Raw genomic sequence first — 8,980 nt, 5'->3', positions numbered from 1 at the left:
CCATGATTCCAGCAGGCGGGCTCCGCTGCCAAGTGAGACACTCTCTCCACTCGCCCCGCGTCTAGCCTCCGAAAGTGTAATTCCTTCCCTGCGTTCTGCCATACCGGACCTCGAGGATCGCGTGACGCATACGTCACGGCCCCGCCTTAATTATCTTTCTCCTCGCTTCTTTTTTTTGCGACGCTACACACTTTTGCTGACGGCGTTTCGCGCAGCGCACGATTTTGCGCGCTGTGCACAAGGACGCACATGTCTAGCGGTACAATACAGTGCTACACGAATACTGAGGCAGAACAAGCGGATCGCAGAGCATGATCACGCGCCAGAACACGGTAGAAAATGGCGCAGTTTCGGTACCTTCGCACGTGACTGCACGACCTTGGGAACAAGCAGACGAAGCGGAAGTACATCTCTCTTGCTTCGGTGCGAAGCAAACAAAAACACGCAGACATGCCATTTGTGTGTTTTATCATTTCTCTAAACTTCAATTCGTCAATTCAAGCAACAGATATCGCACAAATAACAGACGTTGCCTTGAATAATTCTCGAAGCCACGTGTCACCACGAGCGACGTCACACTGCGGACACGAGTACGTAGGCGTAGGGACACGTGTACGTCACCGTCAAGCTTGGAGCGCGGTCGCCGCGAGGGTGATTCTTTGCAAACACGGTCGTTAGCGCGCATTGTATGTTCTGCGCTCGTCAGCTCAAGATGGCTAGACCGGGTGCGGGGCCCTTGAAGTGGATCGTTGCGCGATGGCCTTGAAAAACATATACTTGCAATCGCACTGAAATGCGGCATCTAGTCGAGGGGTACAAAAAAACCACGTGACCTTCTCCGAGCGAGAGGCGGGTCGAGAAGGGAACGAGCGGCGCGCGCAGACAGAAAAACAGGTGTCGCGTCGCTGACGTCACGCGGCGGCGGCAGCGGTTGTGGCGACAGTCGACTGTGAAGCGAGCGACGGCGATGGAGGACGCTCGCCCGAGGCCTAGCAGGTTGCGCGGTAGGGCTCGGAAGCACGCTACGGCCGAGTATGCTCGCCAAGCGAGAAACGAGGTGCGACGTGCGAAGCGGCGGGAGCAAGGCGTCCGACCGCGAGTGCTGCTTTCCTTTGCTGAGAGGGTGCAACGTAATTGTGTTTGGCTTGGGTTACACATTTGTCACACTTACTGGCGACAAGCATGCTGCACCTTTAGTTGAGTGCTCGCGTGTGTCGTTGAGGAGGTCGACCTAAAGCGCCACACGTGTACTTCGCACACCCCTCCGATCGTATAACTTAATGCATTACCAAGCGTGCAGCACGCTTTCTCCTTCACGTGTTACAGGAGTGTGACATGCAAACGAACTCATTATTTAGCCCCTAATTAAATCATACATTTCACAATTTTCCTGTGTATCACCAATTCTGCCTCAAAATCTAAATTCCGTGAGGGATTCTTTTTGACGCACTAATAGCTCCACTGTAATATGGAGGCGCATTAAATCAGTAAGAAGGGAACTTGGCGTTGAAAAAAAACAAGGTGTACGCAATGACAGAGAAGCAAGGCAATGTCAACAGTAAAGGCAGCTGTGGAGTACTCAAGCAGCCATGCTACCGTAACTGGGTATGGTGATGAACAGCAAAAGATGTTCCATGCGAAACTTGCGATGATACTGGAACGGCTTCGCAAAACAAGTACAGTAAAAAAGCGGCAGGAGAATACCAGCCTATTTCATCGAAGATGAAAGACAGGCACTCGAAAAGCTTGCGATCCTTTATTCACCCCAAATGCCCCAAAACTTAATGTCTTTGAAGAATTGGAAGAATACCAACATTATACTAATCAGTAAGACGGGTGGCGATAAATAGAATGGAATAATTAAAGGCCCACTAGCTTTCTTTCAATATCGTACACGATATTCACCGCATGGTAATTTCATGTAGAATCAAAGCAACACTTGACTTCAGTCATCCCGAAGAACAGGCTGGCTTCAGGACGGGTATCCAATAAAAAATCACGTCCCTGTCAACAATCACGAAATTTGAAAATCTGCCAAGTACAACCAAGCTTTCTGTACGGCTTTTAAATTTATTTCGAAAACGCACTTAACTATAGAGATACTGCCGCAGTCATGGATAGCGTAGTCAAGGACTAAATGAATACATTAGCAAATATCTATAAAAATTGCAGGGCTAACTTAATTCTTAACACGAAGAGCGGAAAGATACTGATGAAAAAAAGGGGTCAGGCAAGGCGACACAATCCCTCCAATACTTTTCACTGCATGCTTAACGCGAATTCAAGCCGTTGTCAAACTGAGAAAGATTAGAAGTGAGAATCAATGGGAAGCATCTCAGGCAGTACCACATGCAGATGACATTCCCCTGTAACACAAAAATGGAGATGACTTGCATTATGTGATTGAGTACCTTGGGCGATAAAGTGTGAGAGTAAGTGTCAAACTCTTACGTAAATATTACATGATTTATCGTATACCACTCCCTCTAAAAGGGACCGATACAGTTTTTATACCAAGATTGCGCTATCTAGGTTGTAACTCTAATTTGTTTAAAAAAAAGGCACCAAACTTACACCCTTTTAGATGTAGCTTGGTTTTCCTTTAGCTGATGACACATCACCACAACGACCCTAGTTGTCGGTATTGTGCACGGCTCCTTTCTGTAACATTTTCGCGACATTTCTGTAACACCCATATTCCTCCATGTGCGCCGACTATTTCTGTGTCGGTATAGGGCTAAGCGCGTCCTTTACATGAAAGCGCCAGCTAGTACTTGAACACGCTCAAATGAATGATGCCGACTTTTGGGAGACAATTACACCGTAAAGGGTGTATGTATGTACTTAAGGTGTGATTATGCGGCCGTGCTTAAATCGCTGTTGGGCTGTGCTGGCGTAAATTTGGCGCATTGTGAAAACAATGCCTATCGGAGGTCCCTTTGGGTCAGAATTACATCTTGAAGGGTGCAACTGTTGACGGAGTCAGGAGGCGAAGGATCCGCAATCGCTTCGTTGGATTTTGCGGGCGTATTTGGCGCACTGCGAGAATAATGCCGACTGTGGGTCACTTTGAGTCAGGATTATACATTAAAGGGTGCAACTGTTGAGGGAGTGAGGATGCGACGGTGCCGCAATCGCTTCGTTGGATTGTACATGTGTATTTGTTGCATTACGAGAATGACTTGAGCAGAAACAGCCCAAAGAAACAGGACGTAAGGAAGGCCGAGAACAACGGCGCTTCCTTTCGTGCTGTTTCTTCGCACGGTTTCTGCTCAAGCCGCGAACCAGCCAGCCCAAATGCGTACGTTACCACGAGGACATGACGTCGACTGTTGTTGTGTGAAAGAATTGCAAGAGTGTGGCTATTTAGGGGAGTGAAGTTTGTGGGGTCTCTCACACCCGTGCTCTTGGGACAAAGGAACGACAACACAGTAGTGCAAACAATCACAAGGGCATTTATTGCACCTTTCATAAATCAATGCCTGCTAGCCGAGCTGCTATCCACAAAACATGCCGATGGGCGCGCGACAAATCTAGAAGTCTGACTCACCGCGACTGGAAGCGAGCGAATATGTTCGCCCCATGCTGGATCCCAAGGCCTGGTCGTTCGCGTGTATGGTCACGCGAATCGTGGCGCGTTCGAGGGCGGCCACGCGAAGCGGTCTCGCAGAAGCATGGGTCGGCGCGCACGCGGGAGACGTCCCCGCCGCGCGCCGACCGGGCAAGAGGGTCGCTTCACGTGCGGCACGACCGTCCCGCTTCCTGTCTCGAACCCCACAGCCCCCAGAGCCCGCGCCTTGTCTCCCGACGCCCGAGTAACCCCGCAGCGGCGCGACGCTCGCGCCATCTCTCGCACCGCGCTTGTACCACTCCAAGCGCCGCGGGCGCCAGGCCACGCGGCGGGCGAAGCCGCCCTGCAGGAGACGAGCCATGCGGGAAAACTAGATCTCAGGGGAGGCGTGAGAGTCACGCATCCCCACATCCCCCCAACCTTAAATCACTACATATTCCGGCGAGACATGTGACACGGTCTAACATCAAACTGTGCTTCGCAAACAAGGTAGAACATTAAACAGTGGTCGCGCCGAAGAAATGTCCACGCTGTCCATAGCATGCGAGCCGACATTGTCCTTGGGTGCACCGCTGGCGTCCGCCGGTCACAGCGGCAGCTTTGCAGACTCGACGGCACGATGCCAGGCCAGGACTCCGGAGACGACGACGCAGTAGTCGGTACGAACAAGCGTCGCTCGCGCCGACGCGCCCTGCTGGGAAGAGCCGCCGTAGCTGTCGGTGACCGCCGGCTCTTTTGTCCGCCACCGAGGGTTGTGAGCTGGATGCAGGAGGCCGCCGAAGTCGCCGCGCCGAACTGGCCACAGCATCACCATCGCCCGGGGTGGCTCGATCGTAGTCCGGGGCAGCAGCAGACGATGTGCAGGTGACGGCAAACCAGGGGTGACTCCAATCACGCTGCGTAAACTCAACACACTCGGCAAACACTAAAGTAGTGCAAGGGAGAGGAATTATGCATGCGCATCGCCCACGTGGTACGATGTTCAACTCGGCTAGCAAAAGATCGGGCAGCTACTCAGATGCTAAGTTCACGTGAACGAAGCTCGCTTTCTTGAGTCGAACGAGTAATTTCAGTTCGTGCGAGGCTAAATAGAATGAGGGAAGCGAATTGCAACACCTCAACGCCACGGTCCACCAGGTTGTGTCCCTCCACGTGCGACAGGCAGCTTCGTAAAGCCTTAGGCCTAAAGCGTCGCTACCCTGACAACAACCGGCATCCAAAAACAACACCCAAAATGGGCGCAAAACAGGCAGCCGCGAGGAGACGTTAGCTCTGTGAGGTGGTCCTACTCCGCTCGGTGCACAAAGCATCCGAGTTGGCGGCGCCCACCGTCCCAGACGGTGTCGGAGCGCCCGGTGCCAGGCCGCAATACCAGTCAGCCCGTAGTGGCACCCGTGGCCCGCGGCCACCCGGCTCCCAGAGCCGCGACTTCATCCGAGTCAAAGAGATAGAAGAAGCTATTTACATAAGAAATTCGGATCACCCACGAGGCTTCCGTACTCACTCGCTTCAGGCTTGCCACTGCTCTGCGGGCGCTCAGCCTCGCTCTCCCAGGATGCAGACCACGTGGCTCTCGTACCGACGAATGCCATTAAGAAAAAACACTTGCGAAAAGGCTTAGCATGTTGACATGTTCAAACACACTACCGCCACCATCACCTCGCTCAAGAAAGCACGCCGCCGACGCTAGCGATCAAAATTCACGCTAGGCCTACGCTTCGGTTCAAACAAAGGTCTCGAACGAAGCAAACTGTTAAAACTATCGTCCGATGCCCCAAGAGTCCCACGTTGGGCAGCCAGATGTGGGGTCTCTCACACCCGTGCTCTTGGGACAAAGGAACGACAACACAGTAGTGCAAACAATCACAAGGGCATTTATTGCACCTTTCATAAATCAATGCCTGCTAGCCGAGCTGCTATCCACAAAACATGCCGATGGGCGCGCGACAAATCTAGAAGTCTGACTCACCGCGACCGGAAGCGAGCGAATATGTTCGCCCCATGCTGGATCCCAAGGCCTGGTCGTTCGCGTGTATGGTCACGCGAATCGTGGCGCGTTCGAGGGCGGCCACGCGAGGCGGTCTCGCAGAAGCATGGGTCGGCGCGCACGCGGGAGACGTCCCCGCCGCGCGCCGACCGGGCAAGAGGGTCGCTTCACGTGCGGCACGACCGTCCCGCTTCCTGTCTCGAACCCCACAGCCCCCAGAGCCCGCGCCTTGTCTCCCGACGCCCGAGTAACCCCGCAGCGGCGCGACGCTCGCGCCATCTCTCGCACCGCGCTTGTACCACTCCAAGCGCCGCGGGCGCCAGGCCACGCGGCGGGCGAAGCCGCCCTGCAGGAGACGAGCCATGCGGGAAAACTAGATCTCAGGGGAGGCGTGAGAGTCACGCATCCCCACAAGTTACGGTGGTATTGGCTATATCACCGTTGCAGTGGACTCTTTCAAAAGTTTGCCCCCTCTGGGACTTACTTGGCTTATACCTTGCCCCCAAACAACAATCGTCATATCGCCCTGTGCTTGTAGTCAGGAACAGCACGCGCGTTATCAGCGTGAACTAGCGATCTTGACAGGAAAGTAAATAGCGCAGATGTTTAAACAAAGGAAAAGCAAGCAAGACCGTTGACGATTGCTTTGTTCAGGGACAAGATACGGGCCAGAGGCTTGTTTAGCGTATGTGTGCTGTAGCGCCTAAGCCACAAATGCCTCTGCAATGTACGAATTGGGTCCTAATGTCTAAGTCCAAGCCGACATCTGCTAGACGTCACAGGCAGTTAGTTACATTTTTGCCAGAAAAATGCAGGACGTCTACAGTATATGTTGCTTTAAAATTTACTTAATAGAGAGACGACCTATAAATTTTATTGCATTATCTCTAATGCATGTTGTAACAACTTCTGATACAGACCCTTTTTTTTTTATCCAGACAGCAATATTTGTTCTCCAGGAGGCTTTGTTTTCCCGTTTCTCCATGACAGAATTATGTTTTCTCCTCTGTTCAAATTACAACCCGAAACTCTTAGGTAATGTGTACACTTTGATTAATATTTTATACAATTCATTTTTACGACATCCGTTAATTCAATATGCTACTTGTACTTGACGGAAGGCCGTGAAGAATGAGTATACTGTACTTCTTTGTGCGGGCGCATGTGCACATGCGTGTGCACACTATTGTACCTGATCTTACTGTGTTGACGTTCTGCTCATTGCATCTGTCCCACAGCGTCTGCTGCAAACGTAATACTTATTATACCGAACTCTTCATAAAAGGCCCTGATATGCGGGCAGTCAAGTATGTGCGTGAAAGTCGCAGCATATGCAATGTAAATCTCATATGTCTGCCCTATACAGGGCATCTATAGTACGTCTCAAATTTCCAATTGTTACATATGGGCAACATTTCTGCAATACTATTTACACGACCTTTCCGGCGGTTGTGGAAACTTTGATATTTTTAGTTAAATGGATAAAAAATAACATATCGTGGAAGTTAATGCAACGCAGGTGGTTGGCTGGGATTTTCAGCGCATTAAGGCAAGCCCTATAGAAATGAGTTTCGCCGAAATGCTATACATATTCTTTCGATTTGTCGCGACCTTCGTGAACTATTTCGTTACACTTATTTTACACTTACACTATTTCGTTAACTCTTCTGTGCTCGTTCATGAGTCGGACCGGAACCGCCCGTGCACGAGTCCTGCAGTATACAATGTAAAACAATTTACATCTTCAAAAGTAAACGAGGATGTAATTCTGTCTATAACACCCACCTTTAAATCCAGAAACGCTGACTTACAGTCTTTCATCATTCACTCTTAAAAATATTTACACCCTTTGAGGCTTATCTTGTCCCACAACAATAATCCTTTGTCTTGCCCGTATTTCCTTTAACTCTGCGAGCCCGGTACTTCCAAGCCACGAACGGCTTGTTTGTTATCAGCGTGACACAGCATTCTCGACAGGAAAGCAGGGAGCGTTGAGTTTCTTAAGAAAGGAAATGCAAGCAAGGCAGATAAACTCCAAAGGGTGCATGCAACTGTTTTAAGAGTATGTACAACCTTAAAAGTGAAAGGGGGTGTAAATCTGTTTTATCTCACACCTCTACAACCAGAAAGGGTATAAGGGGGTGACTATAGACACATTTGCACCCCGATTCACTTGTAGGGGTGTAGATGTGTCTATAAGTCACACCCTTACATAATTTCCGGGTGAAAGGGTGTGGTCGAGTTATAGACGCATTTACACTCTTAAAAGTCAAAGAGGGCGTAAATCTGCTCATAGCTCACACCTTTACACCCAGAAAGGGTATGAGTTATAGACACATTTACACTTCCACTAACTTTTAAGGACGCAAATTGTTTTACAGCGTACGCGTCTCCCGCAGATGCAGCAAATGCTGTGAACTCGTTCTGCGCGAAACCTGCACAGTATTCTGCAGACAGACCGCGGTGTACCGGCGAATCGAATAGCCATCGATGTGCAGCTCGCCCCTCCCGGAGTATTAGTACATACAAAAAAAGTTAGGACGCACTGGGCATATCTTGCCCCCCCCCCCCCCCCGAGCAATAATCTTTATCTGTCTTAATTGCTTGTGCTTCCGTTCATGTAAATTCAGCGCCCGTTACTTCCCTGTCAGCAATGATATGTGACGCTGATAACGCGTATACCCTTAGGGACGTGCAAGTAGGGGGCGCGCAGTGTTGAAGCAAGGAAAAGGGCACGCAAGATTGATGACGAATATTGTTTGGGGACGAGATAAGCCCCAGAGGGTTCAAGCTTTCTTTTTTTAACCGGCACGAGGATCGAGTGACACTCTTGCTTCTTGCGCAGCACTTCCGGTTCACCTCCCAAGAGAATCGGGGACGAAATTTAAAATAAATTAGAAAACGCAGAAAAATAATAGAGTACAAAATTCATGGGCTTCATGATGATATATCAGAGCCCAAGCTTAGTTGCAAGTTGAGTTATTGAAGTGTCTGGAATATTTAGAATTAATTAGAAATCACTTATTACCGCTCACCAAAGCACAGAATCGTAGACTTAAGAAACCCGCTACGTCAGCACGACTTTGGCGAAAGTCCTGGTAACCCGGAAGTAGAAAGCATAAGTAATGACGTCACTAATGACGTCACGCACAAGGTGGCATATTTAACCGGCTAATTAATGGAAAACACTTGCCTGTGGTAAAATGAACATCTGCCTAGCAGAGCGGATGTGACGTCACTCCCTCCTCTCTCGCTTTTTAAGGTTGTGACGTCACTCCATTCTCACGCTTAAGGTGCGCTGTTCGCCAGGTGGCGCGTGCTGCCCTTCCTCCTCGCCCTCCCTCGCCCGCATGTCGTGCCAGGGAAAAAGCGTTTGCTGCCTTAACCCATAAAACAACGCCGAGGCGCGAGTGCCCCAAGTC

The sequence above is a fragment of the Dermacentor variabilis genome, chromosome 8 (genome assembly GCF_050947875.1).
Source record: "Dermacentor variabilis isolate Ectoservices chromosome 8, ASM5094787v1, whole genome shotgun sequence".
Lineage (NCBI taxonomy): Eukaryota > Metazoa > Arthropoda > Arachnida > Ixodida > Ixodidae > Dermacentor > Dermacentor variabilis.
Note: the sequence above shows the minus strand (reverse complement) of the source record.